The following is a 22,891-nucleotide window of genomic DNA, read 5'->3' as shown; positions in this document are numbered from 1 at the left end:
CAGGGCAAGAATAAGGATGCAGACACAGAGAATAGACTAGAGGACATGGGGTTGGGGGGTTGGGGGGGTGGGGGGCGAAGGGGAAGCTGGGACGAAGTGAGAGAATAGCATAGGCATATAAACACTACCAACTGTAAAATAGATAGCTAGTGGGAAGTTGCTGTATAACAAAGGGAGATCAACTCGATGATGGGTGATGCCTTAGAGGGACGGGGAGGGTGGGGGGGAGTTGTGGGAGGGAGGGGATAGAGAGATACACGTATAAATACAGCTGATTCACTTTGGTGTACTTCAAAAGCTGGTTAAAAAGTGTAAAGCAATTATATTCCAGTAAAGAACTTAAAAACAGATACTATTTAAAAATGAGTCCTTACTTTATTTTTGAAACTGTATTTACACAATTTTAGTAAACAAATAATATTAAATGACATTCTTTCAAATGAAACATCAGCTAATCCAGATTAATTCCTTAAATAAAAATATTGATTCTAATAGAGGATATGGTAAGATTTAGATGATATAGTCAAGGTCTTATTCAGAAAGAACTAACAGACAGTAGGAACAAAAGTCATATAGAAGCATACGGTTTACATAATATATATAGTCAGGTCCTGATTCAAATGGAAGCCGTACACACTAAAAACAATAGCCATAAGGAAACACAGTATCACTTCATTATTAGTTTGGTCAGTGCCTAATACAACAGTTTAGGGCTTTCATATAGCTGGGTTCAAATATGTGGCGTGGGTTCAAATATGTGGCGTAAGTTCAAGGCACAGGCACACCTTTCTATCTTTTTCTAAGTTTCAAACTAATTTTGGGATTTCAGAATCTTCTGATGCAGCAAACATTAGGGCTGCCTAAACAGCTACATGGAAAATGTAAAGGATATATGATCTTTTAAAAGTCATATGGCCTAATAAAAGCGCAAGATTGATCAAATGACAGACTTCTCAGTGAAGAGGGCAACAATAGAAGAAAAGACATTCTCTCTCAAGTATCAGTGTAATTTCCACCTTAAAGTCAATTCATAAACAATTCCAGATGTTTTATTTATACAGATTTTAAATATGTGACAACACTGGCAGACTAAAATGAGAAGAACCGCAAGATTTCAAACCACATTAAATAGTATATAAACATTTGAGTGCAACAAATTCTGACGTTTTCAACACTGATTTTCCATTCCAGTCATTTGGAATGCAATGCCAGCTAAACAGAAGAGAGTAGAAAAATCACGGACTAAAAAGGAGTGAGAAAGGAGGATGGTGTTCCTTCTACACCCTAAGCATTTCTCACTAAAAAATATGAAAGGTCAGTTCCAGGAGTGGAGAACTAAGTACAAACAACTACAAGTTAGAATGTAAAACCCTCTGGCTTTTCTCAGCAATCTATGATGTCTTTATTAAGACATTATATGTAGGGCAGATTATCAGTGTTTTCCAAAGTTCACTGTATAATAAACTAATGAACAAAATAAATCAAATACCATGTTATCTACTCTATCTACACCTTAATTCTCCACTGAATTTTAATGCTTTATAGCTACTATAAATACCACATGGGCAATTACTTATCAAATCATACCTGGTGTCAAAAGAAGGGAACATACCCAGCTCAAAGTTTTCTAAGCCAGAGGAGTATCTTCCCTGAGAGAAGACAAATTATCAGGCTAGAGAAGAGTTATGACTGCAAAAGTATTGACTAATGAGCACAAAATCAAAAATGTTGAAAACCTGAATTCTTTTTTTCCTTAGATCTGTAACAAGGTAAGGCCCACTTTTACCACTAAGTGGATTAAGAAAATTAAATGTGTATAGGGTACATAAAATGCAGTATTTGATTGGCTTTGCCCAATTAATTTATGAGTTCCCACTCTTACTGAGAAAGTTTAATGTAGATAAGGTAAATAAAATGTAGTATTTGATTGGCTTTGTTCATAATTTTATTACAAAGTGAACTCTGGACACATGGGTAACCTGTCTGCCCTATACATGATGCTTAAGACAACATACATGGCTACAGAAGAAAAAAAAAAGGGGGGGGGGGTAGGATAGAGATTGGAAGTAAAACTATTCCTGATTGCATTTATATGACTATTTACATAGAAAATCTAGACAAACTACAAAATAACTACTATTGCTAATAAATAAATTTAACATGGTGAGAGAACATAAGGTAATCATATAAAAAGCAAAATTATTTATATAAATATATACATAATAAATGTCAAGAACAATCAGAAAAGTTGAAAAAAATTTCATTTCAGTGGTGCCAAAAAACATAAAATACCTAAAAGTAAATCTAATAAAAGCTATCCAAGACAGCTACACTAAAAACTACTTCATTGAGAGACATTAAAGACAACCTAAACAAAAGGAAAGAAATACCATTTTCATGGATTAGAAAACTCAGTATTTTTATGATGACATTTCTTCTCAAATTGATTTATAGATTCAGCACAACCCCAATCAGAATCACAAAAGGCTATTTTGCAGACACTAGCAAGCTAATTCTAAAATTCATATAGCAATGCAAAAGATGTAGAATAACCAAAGCAAATTTGTAGCAAAATAAAGTTGGAAGATGCACCTTACCTAATTTTAAGACTTAACATAAAGCTATAGAAAACAAAACAGTTTGGTATTAATATAAAGATAGACATATACATCAATGAAACAGAATAGAGAGTCTAAAAAGAGACCAACACATATAAAGTCAGTTGATTTCCAACAAAGGTGCTAGGCTGTTCAACAGAAGGAAAGTCTTCAATAAATGGTGTTGATTCAAATGAATTATCTGTTTGGAAAAAGATAAAAACCAACTCTTACCTCACATCACACATAAAAACTGACAATATAGATCATGGACATGAATATAACACCTATAAAAATTTAGAGGAACACACAGGAGAAAATCTTTGAAATCTTAGAGTAGGCAAATCTCAGAACAACAACAACAAAAAACCCCCACAAATCATAAAAGGAAAAAATTAATGTTGTGAGCTTCATTTAAATTAAAAATGTTTGCTCTTCAAAAAATAACATGAAGAAAATGAAAAAGAAGCCACAGACTGGAGAAAATATTTGAAAGACACAATAAAAAAAAAAAAACTTGTACAGATTATATTTTTAAAAAACGTGTACAACTCTATAATAAGACAACCAAATTTAAAAGTAGACAAAAGATTGAAACGCTACCTGTTGAGAGAAGACGTACAAATGACCAATGAAAAACAGCAGAAGGAAATATCTGCAGGCGACAGAGATATTCCTTATCTTGATTGTGATAAAAGTTTTAAGAATATATGCTAAAACATCAAATTATATAATTTAAATATGTACAATTTATTGCACTTCAATTTTACCTTTAAAAGGTTACAACAGATAAAAGTGAGGAGACTTTTTAAATGTTAAAATAAATGGTAATTGGCATGATTTATTCTATTTCCCTAAAATCTTTACATGTTATAGTAGTACTCATTCCATGGAGAATGATATATCCTGTAAGTAGAAAAAAATATGACAAATATATAAACTATTACTTGAGGAGGGATTATTTTGTTACATTTCAGCCACATATTATTTATTCCGAAATTAGCAAATACATACAAATAGAAAAGTAACCTAAATATTACAAGTATTTAGCTTTGACTATAATTATAACTGTTATTAAGGAATTCATAAGACTGTAAACCAGAAAAATAGCCTATCTAAATATTGAAAGTTCAAGCAGTCATATACTTTCTTAATAAATTAGAAATAATTTGATTTCTAATCCTAATACCCAAGTCAACTGAGCAATATTTACACATATGAAGAGAGCAAAAAAAGAAACTTAAGCTGATCTGCAATGAGTGTCTAATAACTTAGATTTTAGAGAGCTGGGGAGTAGATATGGATATGTGGAATTTCATGCAAAAGCTCTAAAACTAATGACCTTTATTGAATCAGAAGACCAAACCTACAGTTTCCTATCATTCTTTCATTCATTCACTTAATCAAAATTTACTAAATGCCTCAAATATATCAGATTCTGTGTTTGACAGAAGCAATGCCAAAAAGCAGAACCATATGATTAGAACAACTGTCACTGGAGCCAGAATGCCTACGCTTGAACTTTAACTCTGCCATTTATTCTATGTAATACCTAGGGCAAGGTACTTAACCTCCAGGTGTGCAGTGAAAGATTAACTTAGCAGGCTTGGGATGTCCAAAACCTGTACATTCTAAAAAAGGACTGGCCCCTGATTGGCTTCTGGGAGATGACCTATTAGTCCTTGGAATACCATGCCTGATAATAGTATCTCTGTATGTCTGAGGCCTGGGGCCATGCCATACATTTTATACTAACCATATGGTTTACGGTGAATGCATGTTTATATTCACCTGGATCTTGTGGCATGCTGTATCAGTTTGATCTCTGTGGGGGCTGGAGACTGAGTTAGTCATGGTGGCACTCCATGCCTATGTGACTGACACGCAAAAAAAACATTCTGAACACCAAGGCTCAGGGGGCTTCCCTGGTTGCTAACACTTGGCACTTGTTGTCACACATTGTTGCTGGGAGAATTAAGTACTTTCTGCATGACTTTTGAGAGAGGAAAAGTAGAAGCTAGTACCTAGTCTCTCCTGAACTCAGCCCTATGTGTTTTTTCCATTTGCTGTTTTTAATCTGTATCCTTTCACTGTAGTAAACTGAAACTGTGAATTTAATAGCTTTTCTGAGTTCTGGGAATACTTCCAGCAAATCATCAAATCTAAGAGCCCTCTTGAAGACCCTCAATACAGTAACCTTGTTTCCACATCTAAAAAATGCACTTAATGCTAGTACCTACTTAAAGAATAGCCGTGGGGATCAAATTAACTAAGGTATGTTAGGTTCTCAGAACAATATCTGGCATATAATGTTTTCTGTTTCTCATGCTGTTACAAAAATAAATGTTCCTAGCAAGTGAATAGCTTGGTCTAGTGAGAGAGGCCATTAACTAATAAAATTGCAAGTGCTAAAATATTATGCATAATGTACCAAAGGAACAAGGAGCATCACTTCCTTCGTTCCTATCCCCAACACTGTTGTCTTCATTCAGGTCCCCATTATCACTCATTTGCTAACTCAGGTGTTAGAATATCCTCATAACAGAATATAATGCTTACAGGATTCCCTGACACCACCATAACCACTGCCACCACCAGCCCCATCACTGCCTGACCCAACTGTATATTCCTTTAACTTGATTCCACATTCTTAGAATCCGTTCCCACACACAATTCCCTGATTTCTATTAACTGACAAAAATCACACACATCACGGTTTAAACTTTTTACCTCACCCCCTGGGGTCTGTTTGGACCCAAGTCTGGTTATAGGTCTAGAAGCAATGGAAGGTGGTTGGAATAAGAAAAAAGGAAGATCAGCAGTCCATTGTGGGCAATTCAGGGGACGCCATCACAGGTTCTTTAGGCCAGGGGAGACAGACCTCCTAGGAAGGAGGAGAAGGGTTGTTTCTACTGGCAAAGGAGCTTCAACAGCATTTAGATCCAAGGTGCCTTGCTTTACCAGAATCTGCCCATATGGACCCATCCCAACTGTCAAGGTCCCAATCCTTCCTTTAGGATTGCAAATTCAAATTGTGCTGTAATTCAGTCAACCACGTGATTCGTTTTACAGAAACCCTAGTACTGCAACTACTTCTTTGAGGGCAGCAATAGATACTAATTTTGGTACCTGCAAGTGGAATGCTGCAATACGAAAAACCTCAAATGTGAGAACGGCTTTGGAACAAGGCAGAATTGCCCTGAAAAGAGTGTTAGAGAAAGCCTATAGCACTGCGAAGCATCTGTTAACAGAAGCCCCATGGTCTTTGATAAGGCTGGGGGTGAGGACCTGCAAGAAAGCAAAGTAAATGTTATTGGAAACTCAAGGAAGGGTGTTATGTAGTGGTGGCAATTTTAGTGTCCCATGGAATTATATGGAAAGTAGAAAATGTACCTAATGAAGTGGCTGATCTAACAAGGAGATTTCCAACTAGAGTGCTGACTGTGCCACCTGGTTCTTCTTGCTACTTATAGTAAAACGTGAGAAGCAAGAAATAAACTAATGAAAGAACTGTTAAACAAAAAGGAGCCATGACTTGCTCTGTAAAAGACACTGTCAAGGGAATGAAAAGACAAGCCACAGACTGAGAGAAAATATTTTCAAAAGACATATCTAATAAAGGTGTCTTACTCAAAATATAGGAACTCTTAAAACTCAACAATAAGAAAACAACCCAATTAAAAAATGGGCAAAAGACCTGAACAGACACCTCACCAAAGAAGATATATAGATGGAAAATAGGCTTACAAAAAGATGTTCAATATCACATCATTAGGGACCTGCAGATTAAAACAAGAATGGGATACCATGACACACCTACTAGAATGGCTAAAATCCTTAACACGGATAACACCCAGTGCTGGCAAGGATATGGAGCAACAGGAACTCTCATTCCTTGTTGGTGAGAATGCAAAATGATAGCATGGTGTTGGAAGACAATTTGGCAGTTTTTTTACAAATTAAACATATTTTCACCATATTATCCAGCATCATGCTCCTTGGTATTTACCCTATTAGTTGAAAACTTACGTCCACACAAAAAATCTGTATCCAGATATTAACAGAAGCTTTATTCATTACTGCCAAACTTAGAAACTACAAAGATGTCCTTCAATAGGTGAATGACTAAATAAATTGTGGTATATCCACACAAAAGAATATTATTCAGCAGCACTAAAAAAAAAAAAAAAAGCTATCAAACTATGAAAAGACAGGGAGGAAACTTAAAAGTATATTACTAAGTGCAAGAAGCCAATCTGCAAAGGTCTGTATACTGTACAATTCCAACTATGTGATATTCTGGAGAAGGCAAAACTATGGAGACTAAAAAAGATTTGTCTTTTTCAGTACTTTTTAGTGGTTGCCAGGGGTTAGGGAGGAAGGAGGGGTGAACAGGCACAACAGACAGGATTTTTTAGGGCAGTGAAACTATTCTGTATGATTCTATGATGGCAGATACATGTCATTATACATTTGTCCAAACTCGTTGAATGTATAATACCAAGAGGGAACCCTAATGTAATCTATAGACTTTGGGTGACATTGATGTATCAGTGTAGGTTAACTGACCGTAACAAATGTACTACTCTTGACACACAATGTTGAGAGCAGGGAAGGCTGTGTGAGTCCAAGAGGCAGGAGGTATAAGGGAAATCTCTGAATGCTCCACTCAACTTTGCTGTGAACCTAGAACTGCTCTAAAAAATAAAGTCTATTAAAAAAAAATCCTTTCCAGAAGACAAACGACGCTAAAATTAAGAAATGTCTTCTGAGCAAAGATCAAATCCAGGGCACTACCAGAAAAACATGTTTCAAAGATGAAGCTGAGAATAAGACTGAAAATATCCTGTTAAATATTAATATATTAAAGGTTACATCTTAGAATATTAGTCAGTCAGACAAAGGCCCTCTAAAGAGAGTAGAATGTGCCTTACTGATCTTCTCAAACAATAAAGCTTCTAGAAAGCTGTTCCTCAGCTTTAGCAGGAGCGTGACAAGGATTTATCTTAAAGAAATGTGTAGGTGTGGCTTTTGTCTAAAGAAATGCATCTCAACAGAATTAACAGAATATCCACAAGATTTATAAAAGGTTTTTAATATATCTTTTAATTTAATATTTAAAATATTTAATATATCTTAAATGAAGAGAGGCCTTTGGACTCTGAAATTTTATTGGCAGAAAGCAGACTGAGAAAACTGCTCACCTGCAAACACCTACTATATTTTATGAAGAAAGAGGTAAGATTAAGAGCGCAGATGGCAAAGCTGAAAACATGGATAATTACTCCCAGGCTTGAGCCCTAATCAAGAAACTTCCAACGTTTGCCCACCTGGATTTCAGAATTGCTATGAACCAGCGATGCCCTTGTGTCTCCCGTTTTCCTCCTTTTGGAACAAGAATGTCCATAGCAGTTATCCTATGTCTGGCCCATCAATGTATGTTGGGTGTTGGGGGAGGTGGGTGAGCAGAGGCAAATGCAAAGGAACCATATTCAAGGAGCTATGCTTGAGGAACTACACCCAAAGAATCCCATCTACACTTGGACCTAACTTAGACGATGAGGCTCTGCACTGTAAGATGATACAGTAATAGAATGAGACAGCTGAGGGCCTTGGGAAGCAGTGAGTGTACTTTACATGCGGGAAGCACATGAACCACTGCAGGCTGGAGGGCAGACTGTGGCAGTCAGCCTCCCACTTCCTGGTATTCACATCCTCATGTAGTCCGCTCCCACACTGCACCAGAGTTGATCTGCATGAACAGAAGTGACAGTATCACACTTCTGTGATTCTATTATAAAAGAATGTGGCTTCAATCTTACGTGCTCTCTCATTCTCTCAGATTATTCACTCTGAGAAAACCATGTTGTGAGCAGCCCTATGGAGAGAAAAGCCCATGTGGTGAGGGAGTGAAGCTTCTGGCCAACAGCACATGAGTATGCTTAGAAGTGGACCCAGTCAAACTACAGGTGACTGCAGCCCTGGCTGACACCTAAACTTCAACCTTGTGAGAGATCCTTAACAAGAACCACCCAGCTAAGCTGCTCCTAAATTCCTGACCCTAAGAGACTGTGGGAGATAATAGATGTTCTTCATTTTAAGCTGCTAAATTTTGAGATAATTTGTTACACAGCAATAGACAACATAGATTTAAATCCCCAGTGAACTAGTGCATATCACTTCAGCTTCCAGATTCATTCGTTCTCATAATCACAGACTAAATTACTTACTGATTTTCCAGTTCAGCAACAATTTATTTCCACGTGGGTAAGGAGCTTCTCTTGGATTTACCAAAACAGGAATGCTTTCTTTTACTGTCTTTGGATTTTAAAAACAGAGGAAAATTAGCTTAAATAACTCATTATTTTCAGTATTAGGGATTGATTTGGCTGTAAATCTTTCTTCATTGAATGAGAGAGGGGAAGAGAAGCCTTACATTTTTAACTGGAACAGTTAAAAATACAATGCATATGCTTGTTTGGATAAAAATAATTATACATGTTTTTGATTGAGGAAAAATATTCAGGATAAACTTTTTTTTTTAATAAATTTATTTATTTTTACTTATTTTGGTTGCGTTGGGTCTTTGTTGCTGCACACAGGCTCTCTCTAGTTGTGGTGAGCAGGAGGTACTCTTTGTTGTGGTACACGGCCTTCTCACTGCGGCGGCCTCCCCCGTTGCGGAGCACAGGCTCTAGGTGTGTGGGCTCCAGGAGTTGCAACACGTGGGCTCAGTACTTGTGGCTCATAGGCTCTAGAGCACAGGCTTCATTGCTCCACAGCATGTGAGATCCTCCCAAACAAGGGATCGAACCTGTGTCCCCTGCATCGGCAGGCAGACTCTCAACCACTGCACCACCAGGGAAGCCCAACTTGTTTTAAATAAATAGTTTGTTTTCAATGATAAAATGGAATCATCTAGTTTCTTAGAAGTACTTGCAGTGTTTCTAATGCAGATTAAATTTTCACCATTATAATCACTCACAGTTTCAAAATAATGAAATATTACCTATAAACAATAATACTCTTATCATAATTACCTGTGAAATACATTAGCACGAATTGATTTTATATTAGTCACCTAGAAAAAAGTAGGAAAAGACCCTAAAAGAACAGGCCACAGATCAAAAAGGCTTTGATGCTGGAGGAAGAGGTCCAAAATGGTCTCCAGTAAAACCAACTTTGTTGGATCCTAGAACCAAACCTAGAGTCATCCCGTGTAAAGTTCAGGTCAGAATCTAACCTACAGGAAAGACCCCACAATCTATCATCTTTTATTCCATTTTTCACTCTTCCTTTTTTGTACTTTCATGTACCAACCTTTTTGCTCAATCACTTTAGATGGTATATAATCTAAAAGTCCTCTTTGAGGCCTTTCTGATCAACTTCTTTCAAGTTTTTGAACAATTTCAGGTGATTTAACTTTAAAGTGGGTCTATGGGAAACTGAGTTCATCACTCTTCCACTAGAGCACACAGAACCCAATCGCTGATTAAGAAAAAGAAAAGATCAGTCATGAACTGGTGTATTAGTCTGCTCCAGCTGCCATAACAAAATACTGGGGTGGCTCAAACAACAGAACTTTATTTCCTCACAGTTCTGAAGGCTAGAAATCCCAGATCAAGGTCTGGCAGGGTTGTTTTTTGGTGAGAACTTTCTTCTTGGCTTTTAGACAGCACCTTGTTGCTGTGTCCTAACACAGGAAGAGAGGGAAATCATGTGAGATCTCAGGTGTCTCTTCTTAGACAGACACTAATCCTATCAGATCAGGGTCCCTTCCATATGACCTCATTTAACATTAATTACTTTTGGGTGGCTAGGGCTTAACATACAAATTTTGAGAAAATGCAATTCAGTCCACAGCAATTAGAAAGTATCGAGGGATATCATCACGTTTAGGGACATTTGTGTTATAACATTCTTGATACTTTTCCAAATAGCCTCAATCTTAGAAGATAGGTTATTTCAACATCATCAGCTCATTTGGCCCTGCTTTCAAATGCTAAAGCCACTTTTGTCCCTAATCAAAAGAAGGAAAAAGCAGAAAAAGGAGAGTTGAAAGGTTTTGGACAACTATAGAATTAAATGGCACAGTCCATACAAGAGATTACCTCCACTTCTGACACCAATAAAAAGCTCACAGGATTCCAAAAGCCCCCTCAGGAAAAAGCATACAGCACAAAGTTCAGGAGAGTACCAGACATAGAGCTTCTGATGTCCTCTCTCCATGAAGTTATGGACATATTGTTCTCTTGCTAACTATATGTCATAAAATGCACGGACTATTGCCAACCTGGAAAGCTCACAAGAGACTTGGTGTTCATAGTTTTATTAGGGCTCCATTACATAGGCATGACTGACTGGCTGCGAACATGGTTGATCTCAGTTTCCAGGTCAACTGATACCAAGGGACCCAAAGCCCCTACCCTAAGTCACGTAGTCTTTCTGGTTATGGGCAGCCCCCACCCTAAATCACATTGTTAGACCATGTGAGCCAAAGCCCCAAGGCAAACAAAAATACTAGAGATTACCATCCAGATGCTGAGGGCAAAGACCAGACCTCTTCTGGGGCCAGGTTAAAATTCTTTACCATACAAGAGACAAGATAAACCATTCAATAGTTCCTATTGCCCACAGAGGCAAGTCCAGGCTCCTTATCAAACTAGACAAGCACTCTCCTCACATCCTCTGCCCCTCCGCCTATGACTTGGTTACTATCTCTTTCCCCAACTCCATCTCTCATTACAATCAAACTTTCTGCTCTAGTAGTTGCAAATTTCTTTTAGTGTTTTACAATTATCAGACTGCTGAAAGCTATTTCTTCAGACTAGAAAGCCTTTCCACTTTATTTTTAAATGACTCATCCTTAAGTTTTCAAGTTAGGTATCATTTTCTCCACAAAGCCTTTCAATAAGCCCAGGTAAGGCATTGTGTCTCTTCCATAACATCCTATACATATTTCTATCATAATACAAAACATTTTGCTGAAGTCTTATCTTTATAGCAGATATCCCAACCAGCACGTAAGATCCTCAGGTATGGGGGTCCAGACTGTCTTATGACTAGGTATCCATCTTACTGATTCAGGTAACTGAGACCCTCCCTAACGACTGCCCTGTTTTCCTTGCCTCGTATTTCAGTTCACGCAGATCTTGGGCCTTTCCCTATTCCTTTATCCGCCCCCCTCCCACCCCGCTTCTCCCCATTTCTTTCGAGACCAGAGTCCAATTCCTGTTCAGTTATTACTTGCTGACAGACCCCCTTTCTCTTTACTGTCCTGATCTGATCCTTCCTCTCCTCTCTGCCACCCAACCAATTCCTGGATATGACCATTTAAGATAAATACTCCAACTACATTAAAGGGTATTAAACCAAATGGACCAAGATGATAAATTCCCAAACTACTTGAGGTAGTACCAGAGTCATTTCCACAGTATAGACAAAAATGATGATATCAAGAAGAATGGGGTAATTCAAATCAAGAGAGCAACCTAACCTATCAATGAATCAAACGTCTCAATTTTTTAAACTGCTTCACCTTGAGTTATAATCTTGGTCACAATTCTCGCTTGTTTCATGTTCTAAACAAAGCACACAAAACTAAGCTTTGTAGATGAAAAGGGTACCACACTCCTTCATTACCTCGGATATTAACTCCAAATTGTTTTTTAAATAGAGGTACTGTGTCTGTTGAGCCACATATAGTATCTTTCATGCTGCTTTCTTATACTGTATCACATATGATGGCAATGTGATTAGCAGGGGATTGGAATACTAGCCACATCCCACACTCATTAGCAGTTACACTGTTGGATATTAGTTGCTATCATTCCCTTAACTAGCTATTAAAGGGCCTTACAAGGCCCAAATTCACAATCTTAGTCTTACTAGCACCTCTGTAACCTCTGAGCAAAATCAACCCTAAGTATATCATCAACCTGGACTACACTTAAAATAAATATCCAATCTGCTGTAAAGAAATGGAAACAAAACATACAATAAAAGCTTTGCTTTAATGATCTGTCTTCACAGTGATATTTTTCTCTATAGTAAAAATTATCTGTTATCTATATTGCAGTACATATACTGCAAAAATGATGTGTTCTCAAAAAAAGCAGACAAGAATACAATATCAGAGAAAGCAACACAGCACTGTTACCTCTAAATTGACTTAGCTGTAAAGCATTAAGCATGTCAGTCATCTGCTACCTCATCTGTAGCCAATTAATCAGTTTTAATTTGTCAGAGAGTGATAAACAAAAATGTGGTACAATTTTTCACTCATTACTTTAAATCAAAGCAAAGTAATAAACTTAAATAAGCTTTATAACTGAAATAGTTAGCCAAATGCAGTACCCAAAGAGTATTTAATAAACAATAGTGTACAAAAAATTCAGTAGTTTAAATAAAGAAAATGAGGTGTTTCCTTGCACTAATCGGTTATCAGCCAGTTTGAATAAAAAAATTCCTTCCTTTCTTAAACAAGTAATCTAAAAATTTTTTTGTCTTAACAATGCTAAACACTGTTACACAATTACTCCTTAAATTACTCAATTAAACCTCATTTACTCCATGGATGGAAATGATGTGATACCTGGTCTGAATAACATTTATTTCTGTAGGACTGTATACACTGCACAGCCTCCAAATACTAACTGTTGAACCAGATGAACTGACATATGTTACTTGGTATACAGTAGGTCTTACTGAATCACTTAAGGCCAGGTGGCTGACTTCAGAACCATGCTGAGATACAGCCAGTGATCGGCACTTTCACCCTGTCCCCCATTCCATTCCATTCCAATCTGTAGAGCTATATTACTTTCTGTCACTTTGTTGCCAGGTCCCCTCTCTTCTGCTGTCAGTTCTGCTGCTTACAGTACATTACTGTTACTGATCTCCTTTGCCATTCTCCATCTAGCCACATCCAAATGCTATCTAACACTTCTTTTTTCTATTTCTTCATCATTTTTCTCTCTTCTGTTCCCTGCTACCAGAAAAAAGATCTACTTCACAGCCATAGTCAGCCAATCAATATACTCCTTTCCTTCTAAATTAAAAAAAAAAAAAAGCAAAGCAGGTCAGGATGACCTTTGGCTTTTCAGAACTCTTTTCATCACAGTCTGATATCCAGAGATTCATTCACTGTTACAAAAGATGCTTTATGGTTTCTTTTACTTCTAAGTTTGGAGTTACTGCAGATACTTGGTCTACAGACAATTTAAGGTTTTACAATTATAGTATTTTAGGGTTAAAAAAGTAATAGAAGACAGGGTGACTGCCTTCTTAACCCTTAAAAAATATACCCAAAAAACCCTGCAAATTTTTCTATTAAGATCAGACCTTAAGGGGAGTTCCCTGGTGGCCTAGTGGTTAGGATTCCAGACTTTCACTGCTGTGGCCCAGGTTCAATTCCAATCCCTGGTTGGGGAACTGAGATTCTGCAAGCCACATGGCGCAGCCAAAAAAAAAAAAAAAGGAAAGAAAAATCAAATCTTAAATGAATAGTGCGCCAAAGAAGAAAATATACATATGGCCAAAAAGCATATGAAAAGGTGCTTAATATCACCAATCACTAGGGAAATCAAAACCGTTGAGATACTACTTCACATCCATTAGGATGACTATTATTAAAAAAAATAAGAGAGAAAATGTGCTTGGTGAGGACATGGAGAAGTGTTGGTGAGGATGCAGAGAAAATGGAACCTCTGTGCATTGCCAGTAGGAATGTAAAACAATATAACCATTGTTGCTAATAGTATGGTAACTCTTAAAAAATTAAACATAGAATTAACACATGATCCAGCACTTCCACTTCTGGGGGCATATAACCAAAAGAAATTGAAGCAGAAGACTCAAACAGATATCTGCACACTGTTGTTCATAGCAGCATTATTCACAATAGCCAAAAGGTGGAAGCAACCCAAGCATTCACAGGCGAATGGATAAACAAATTGTTGTCTATATATACAATGGAATATTATTCAGCCTTAAAAAGGAAGAACATTTTAACACATGCTACAACATACATGAACCTTGAAGACACTATGCTAAGCAAAATAAGCCAATGACAAAAGGACGAATGTCATATGATTCTACTTATATGAGGTATCTAGAGCAGAAACAGAAAATTCATAGGGAAGGAAAGCAGATTAGTGGTTGCCCAGTGCTGAGGAGAGAATGGAATGGGGAGTTAACGCTTCACGGGTATAGAGTTTCAGGTGGGGAAGATGAAAAGTTCTGGAAATGGATGGTAGTGACAGCAGCATAACAATGTGAATGTACTTAATGCCACTGAAACGTAGTTAAACACTTAAAAATGGTTAAAATGACTAATTTTATGCTATGTAGATTTTACCACAATTTTTTAAAAAAGAATGAAAAGTAAAGTTGACATAAGTTAGCTTATTTCACTTACTACTTAGTTATCTATGACCACTGTACAAACCCAATCTGACCCTAAAACAGCACAAGTTATGTACAACTGAGTAAACAGCACTTAATTTTGTTCGCACTAATGAAAAGCTTGGAAATATCTCTACATATCTGAAGACATCAGATTCTCCTCATAGAAGTCTGTCTGGGAAAGCAGAGAAAAACAAGCTGTCAATAAAAAAGATCCCTCATGCACACACAAATCACTGAATAAATATTCTTGAGATTTTTAAACACTGATGCCTCCATGCCTATATCCCTGCTATTCCAAGATATATCAAATATATTCCTGCCTCAGGGCCCTTTCCAAGCCTAAAACACATACCCACATACCTACAGAGCTCACTCTCTGATTTCATTCAGATCTCTATTCAGAAGTCCTCTTATCAGAAAGGCTGATATTGACCACCCTATTTAAAATAGCATCCTCCATCATTCTCTCTTCCCTTAATTGCTTTATTTTTCTTCATAGCTTTTATCACTACTTGATATATTTACTTGCTAATTGTCCTCTACCCACTACAATGTAAATTTCAGCACAAAGTGCCTATTTTGTTCACTATTGGAAGCCCAGCACCTAGAACACTACCTAGCACACTGAAGGTGGCCAATAAATATCTGTTAATTGAATGAGTGGATGTTTACAGCTTCATAGGTCATATTGCCCTCAGTGTTGGTACTATTCTACCACTTACCAGCATTATAGCAGCCACTACCTCAAAGCCATCCAGAATATACCTGGTTTAGGCTTCAATGGTAAGTGGAAGGAACACTTAGTCATGCAGAAGCCTGGCACCACTATATCAAAAAACTGCTCCCTGACTTATTTTCTAAGTACATTAAATGAATACAGTATATCTGTCCCTCACAATGAGGGACAAAAAATAAGAATGAGGAATACACCTCTAACACTGCCTTAAGACAAAACGATACCGTGGATTGCATCACATTTCAACCTATTTTGAGAAATGGTACAAGGCACTCGCTAGCCTGAAAACCACAGGATTTTCCCTCTGCAACTTTTCAGAGGATTTGGAGAAATAGACAAATGCAACAATACTGTCAATAAGTATAGCCAAAAATTAAGTAACCAATTACTTGGCATAACAAATACACACTCTGGAGCACTAGAAGAATATGTTAAATCTCTGAATGAAGGAAAGAGAAGGCTGTCTCCAAAATATACCTAACTTTATTTCAAAGTCAAAAGTATCAATTAAGAATTCATCCCAGTGAAATGTCCCACCAGCGCCCATGCATGTTACAAGTCTGGGGAGCATTTTATAACTGCACTTTAATCTTGTGTCTGCAGCAAATGACTTCTGGTAAAGGTCTGACAGGTGATGATAATTTTCGTAGAAAAATCTTTAACTAGAGAACCACAATACCTCCCTACCTGAGAAAGCTTAGGAAGGCCCATTACGCTACAGTCTCTAAGCTCCCAGCACCCCAAACGTCCAAGTGAAGGAAACTCATCCAGGGCACACACGTGTCCTGCCCCGCCTCGTAAGTGGAAACAGCAAGTGAAAGCTGCCCATCAGCTGGGTCCCGGACAGAGGGCAGAGGTGTCGGTAGGAAACGCAGCGTGGCTCCGGGCAGCCTCCGGCTCCGGCGCCAGAGACCCTCACCCGAGACAAACCAAAGCCAGCCCCTTCCCCCGATCTCGACCCGGGCCTGCCCCCCGGGAGCTCACAACTCGGCAAACGCAGGTCCTACCTGAGCTCTGCCCCCAGCTACAGGGCTGTGGGGGGAGGCGGGAGGAGGCGTGGCCTTCCAGCTCTCCAGTCGAACTCCCTCGTGCGGTTGTTATGACTTTCCCTCTCCGGATCCGCGCCCCGACCAAGTTCGAGTTGCACTTCCGGGGTCCGCAGGAGACTGAAACGTCATTGCGGACGCGACGGCGGCAGACGCGACAAGCCGGAAGTAGGCGGGGCGTGGTCACTGGATTGGTTCCTGTGGCGGTAGGTGGGCAGGGAGAGAGAGGCATGTGGGAGGTGAGAGTTGTCTTGTTATTTCCCTGTGGGCTCTCTTCGCCTTTCCTTCGTCCTTTGTGCTGAAGTAAGGGACACCCCTTCCTGGGTACCTTTAGAGGATGGGGTCACCGTGAAACCTCTTTCTCCAAGCGGAATTCAAAAAACAATTAGGAGAGTGTCCATGCAGCTGATTGCCCACTCTCACATGGTTTATCTCGCTTACCTGGTCCCTTCAACTCCAGAAAAGACAGGAGCTGGGAAAGTCTAGATTTAGAAGATTCAGCTTACCTCCAAATAATGACTTATGTAAAGTAGGTAGTTAAGTATAGGCTCCCTGACCCTGCTCTTTTTCTTATCTCCTGACTGCTAATAGGATAGATTGGAAACAGCTGTGTAAAGCTATGGTCGCATCGCTAACAGTGGGTTGGATCTAAACTCAGCCTTTATGGTAGAAATCCCTGACTGTAGAAATTACTCATGAAAATCCCCTAAGTGACCCACAAAGTACAGAATACTTGATGGTAAGCGTAAACTCTAGGACATTAATTGTTATGCACATTTGAATGTGAGACTTCTTAGCTAGTTTATATGTTTTAATGAAAAGAGAGTTTGTAAGTATCTGGACATTTAAACAATCCTGATAAATCCAAGAGGCACCTCTTAGTCTTCATTTTGCTTAACCATTCAGCAGCATCTGACACAGTTAATCACATCCTCCTTTTTGAAACCTGGAACACTTTCTTCATTTGACTTTTGTGAACTCACAGACCTCTTTTGATTCGCCTTTGCTGGATTCTTCCTCATTTCTTAGTGTTAGTGTGTACCAGCTCTCTTCCCGTCTTTATCTACCTTTATTCCCCAGGTGATCTTATTCTTTTCCTTCACTGTCTTTTATATGGCATCACTATGTTGATGGCTTCCAGATATCCATTTCCAGCCATGATTTCTTTGATTTCTATACTAATATATCTAACTTCTTAGTCAACATATCTGCTAGGATATTTAACATGTGTTTCAAATTATTTTCTATCTCCAAAACCTGTTTCCCTGTTCCTGTTGCATATCTTTACATCTCAGTAAATGGCATATTAATTCTTACAATTGTTCACGTCATAGTTTGATTCTTCTTTCTCTCAAGTTTCACATCTAATTAGTCCCTCAGCAAACTCTGTTGGCTCCCTTTTCAAAAGGTGTCCTATATCTAACCAATTCTCACCACCTCTGCAACTACTATGCTTAGTCCTCACTGGACGCTCTAATTGTCTCTTAATTGTTCTACATGCTTCTGTTCTTACCTCCCTACACTCTAGTCTCCACTTGGAAGCTGTAGAAATCCTTTTAAAAAGCAAATCAGAATTTCCTACTTTCCCATTCAAAACCTTTAAGAGGGTCTACTGCTCAGCAGCTAGTAGACATGTTGGTACATGGCTAGGTGTATTTGTTTCCTAGGATTGCTGTAACAAAGTACCTCAAACTAGGTGGCTTAAACAAATTTATTGCCTCACAGCTCTGGAGGTTAGAAGTTCAAGATCAAAGTGTAGCTAGGGTTGGTTCCTTCCAAGGACTGTAAGGGAGAATTTGTTCCATGCCTCTCCCTAGCTTCTACAGGGTTGCTGGCAATCTTTGGTGCCTTTTGGCTTGCTTGTAGATGCATCACCCCAATCTCTGCATTTGTCCTCACATGGCATTCTCTCAGTGTGCTCTGTGTCCAAATTTCCTTTTTATAAGGACATCAGTCATATTGGATTAGAGCCCATCTCAGTGACCTCGTTTTAACTTGATTACCTGTCTGATGGCCTTATTTCCCAATAAGGTCACATTATGAGGTACCAGGCTTAGGACTTCATGTATCTTTTTGGAGAGACACAAACCCTAGGGTATTATTTTGAAAAAAGAAGAGAAACAACTCCAGTAGAAAGAAAGAAGCAAACCAATTGGCAGAATGAGGTTGTGTGAAGTAAGCCACCAGAAGAGGAACTACATGGAAATTTTGAGATGCTGGCTGGAGCATTTGTCCCATGTATCAGGGAATGGCAGTGTTGGAATTCCGGGATTTGGGTGAACCTCCAAAACAAAAATATACAAAAGTACCTGATGACAGGAAGCACCAGCACCTGGGCATTTTTACTGAGGGAACCATGGTCATAGTTTACGATACCCTTTTCTTCCCACACCTGAGCTGGCACTGAAGGACCTCAAAGTAACAGAGTAAGTGTGGGACATAGAGAAGAAAAAGGTGGAGAAACTAAGACAGAACAGATTATACCCCCTTCCTTCCAGCCATATTTGTGAATCAGGATTATGTTGGAAAAGAGCACAGTTTAAAGTTAATTAGAGGTTTCCAGTCCAATATGTAAAGAGCTTGGCGCTTGAAAATCATCCATTTTTATCCTCACAACAAGAAAAAAAGCTGAACAAACTAAACTCAACTCTTCCTAGATCCTTTAGAGACTTGAAGTCACAGGGAAAACTGCTGCCCCCCAATTTGGGAAGACAAGTAATTAAAGAGAAGCATAGCTTAACAGGAAGCAGAAGCCAGCAGAAGGAGCCGGTATGGCTAGAACATTTTAAATGGTAATAGGTAAATTGTTGGAAGCTCACTATGGACTACTATAGGCGTTAAAACTCATGGACTAGTTTGAGAAATAAAACTCCAAGTGGTTCCATTGGATGGGGAGTGGGGCACACGTTTGTGACTGTTAGCTCCAGGAGCCCTACCAGCTTCTCACTTTGAAAATCAGAGAAAAATTCTCTTAAGACAGTGGGAGAGGAAAAGTGACCATTTTGAAATATGCCCAGAGCTCTCTGTTTTCCTTAACAAAGCCTGCCTTTAAGGGAAACTATTTTACCAGAGCCTAACCAACTGTCAGATTACCAACCTAGTGGAATGAAAATACTCAACTCCAGACCACTCTAGCTTTTGAAGTGGAAGGAAAGTGGACAACATGCAGAAACAGAGGGGGACAGTAAGCAGAGAGATGAAAACGTTAAGAAGGAATCAAAAGGACATGCTAGAAATCTAAAACACAGGAACCAAAATGAAAAATACCTCTTGTAGGCTTATAAGTAGCCTGGACACAACCAAGGAAGGAATTTAGGTTAAGGATATGTCAATAGAAGCTTCCAAAACTGAAAAGAAAAAAGAATGAAAATGATGAAGCAGAATATCCAAGCAAAGAGGGAAAATTACAAAATGTTTAGCATGTGAATAATGGGAATGCTAGAAGGAGAAGAGAGAAAGGAACAAAGGAACTATTTGAAGTAATGACAGAATTTTCCAAAATTAATGACAGACTAAACCCCACAGATCCAGGAAGCTTAGAGGACTCTAAACTGGATAAACACTAAAAAATTACACTTGGGCATATGTATAATCAAACAGCAGAAAATTAAAGACTATGAGAAAATCTTGAAAGAAGTCAGTGGGGAGAAAACAACCAACGTTGCCTACAGAGGAAAAAAAAAAGATATGAACTACATTGAACTTTTCTTCAAAAATGATGTGGGAAGAAAATGGAGTAATGTATTTAAAGTTTTAAATGAAAAAACAAAACAAAACACCAAACTAGAATTTGATATCCAGTGAAATTTTCCTTAGAAAGTAAAGGAAAAATAAGGACTTTCTCAGACCAAAAAAAAAAAGATTGAGAGAAATTGGCACTAGTGGATTTGCCCTGCAAGAAGTGTTAAAAGAAGTTCTTTGACGAGATAGAAATGTTATAGATCAGAAATTTGGATCTACATAAAGAAAGAGGTTTTGAGAAGGAATAGATGAAGGTAAAATACTGTTTTTAAACATTCCTTAATTGATGTAACAGATAACACTGTTCAAAATAATATCAATATTCTGTGATTATAGCTTATGGGTAAGTGAAGTGAATGACAGCAGTGTTATAAAGGACAGGAGGGAGAAATTAAAAATACTTTGTACTTTCTATACCCATGTAGCATTATAGGATTATTTGAGAGTGGACTTAGGTAAGTTGTATGTTGCAAATTCTAGAGCAACCACTTTAGAACGTCCAAAAAAAAAAAAACCCAACAATTTTAATTGATAAGAGAGGATGGAAACTGGAATCATGAAATGTTCAATTACAATCAGAGATGGCAGAAAAAGTGTAGAAGACCAAAAAAAAGGAAGAAAAGAAAGGGAAAAAAAACATTTAAAGGGATTTAGATCATACTGGATTTTTAAATAACTAAAAATGAGACGTTCCAAAATACCCTAATGTAAACAGAAAATCCATAATGCATACCTAATGTATAATCTAGGGGTAGTGAAAAAGATCTGACAAAGCAGGTTTGTACTGTAGTATTACAAGAAAAATTAGGATTTCTGCTTATTTCCCACACCCCCAAGTGCTACATAGTCAATGTGTCATACGTTGATATATATATATATATGTCTGTGTGTATAGATATATAAAAATAAGAGAAACTATAAATTTTAAAACGTCAGTTATGTAAAATCATGTTTTCAAGGTTGAAATGCTTCTTCATTGGAATATTAGGACTGAGTAATTCTATCTCTTCTTGGTACTTTTATGAACTTTCCCTTCCAGTTTATATATCAGTTCTGTACTCTTTTATGCCTAGTTCTCCACAATTACTTCTTTATGCACAAAATTTACTCTTAACCCTTCTTCATTCTAATCCTCTTATACACTGAAGTCTCTATTGTAGGCAACTGATTATTTCCAAATATCCTCAGAAACTTATTCTACCCCCCAATATTCACTGGAACTTGAAATATTTAATGTTGAATATGGTCAATGGGCTTTTAAGATATATCCCCACATCCTTATACTAAACTTTCTTTCTTACACATACACACACATACACACACACACAATACATTTCTGTAATAAATCTGAGCTGTGAGTACAACTGTGTGATGAGTTGTGTGAGTTTTAGTTAATCTCTGAATGTAAGGGTGGTCTTGAAATCTCCCCCCAACATAGTTACCCATTCTTAGGAGAAAAGACAAGTAATAGAGACTGATCCCAAGCTAATTCATTGTTGGAATCATTAGACAGGACTTAAAGAGCTATTATAACTATTTTTAATGACTTAAAGGAAAAGAATACTCACATTGAAGGAAAATACAGGAATTCTCAGCAGAGACGTAAAATTTATAATAAATAACCAGATCGAAATTATATTATAAAACAACAAAATATCTGAAATTTTAAAAAATTCACTTGATGGGCTTAACAGCAGAATGGAGATAAGGAAGATAGAGTCAGTGAGCTTGGACATATGTAAACACAAAAATAGCATACCTATTCACAAAAATGTCAAACTGCTGTGAACCAACAGTAAAGAGAAAATCTTGAAAGCTGCAGAAATAAAATGACACATTCATATAGGAGAACAGTGATCCAAATGATCAGAACTTGGATCTTCTCATCAGAAATACTAGAAACCAGAAAAGTGGATCATTTTTGAAGTACTGAAAGAAAAAAGCAGTCAATCCAGAATTCTGTATCTAGTGAAATATCCTTTAAGAGTGGTGAAGTAAAAAGTTTTAGGTGAAAGGTTTTATCACAAGCAGATCTGCTACAAGAAATGCTAACGGAAGGGAAATAAAATCAAATGGAAATTCAGATCTTCAGGAAGAAAGAACATCAGAAGCAGAAAATATCTTAGTAAGTATATATTTTATTTCTTAATTTCATTAAAATACATATAACTGTTTAAAACAAAAATTATTGTCTAGTGAGGTTTATTATATCTTTTGATATAGTACATATGAAAGCTATACCTTAAAGGGCAGGATGGGGTGAATAGTGAATGCACCTGTATACTGTATAGAAAGTTAAGGATGTATGTTTTAATACTTAGAGCAACCACTAAAAGAAATGCAAAGAGATGCAGAAAAAAGCC

General features: G+C 37.6%; 1 protein-coding gene across 7 annotated transcripts in view; it reads right to left on the bottom strand.

Moving 5' to 3' along the window:
• Positions 1–16,889, bottom strand: part of FAM172A (family with sequence similarity 172 member A) — a 405,836-nt gene extending 388,947 nt beyond the window's left edge. For all 7 annotated transcript variants that reach the window (XR_009054334.1, XM_057739283.1, XM_057739272.1 and 4 more), the window contains exon 1: positions 16,749–16,889. The gene's annotated coding sequence lies outside the window, so the exon portion shown is untranslated. The remainder of the gene's footprint in view (positions 1–16,748) is intronic.
• Positions 16,890–22,891: the final 6,002 nt, after the last annotated feature.

This window comes from Hippopotamus amphibius, chromosome 1, assembly GCF_030028045.1.
Source record: "Hippopotamus amphibius kiboko isolate mHipAmp2 chromosome 1, mHipAmp2.hap2, whole genome shotgun sequence".
NCBI classification, from domain to species: Eukaryota; Metazoa; Chordata; class Mammalia; order Artiodactyla; family Hippopotamidae; genus Hippopotamus; species Hippopotamus amphibius.
The sequence above is the reverse complement of the archived record's forward strand: the minus strand, read 5'-3'. Positions and strand labels throughout refer to the sequence as shown.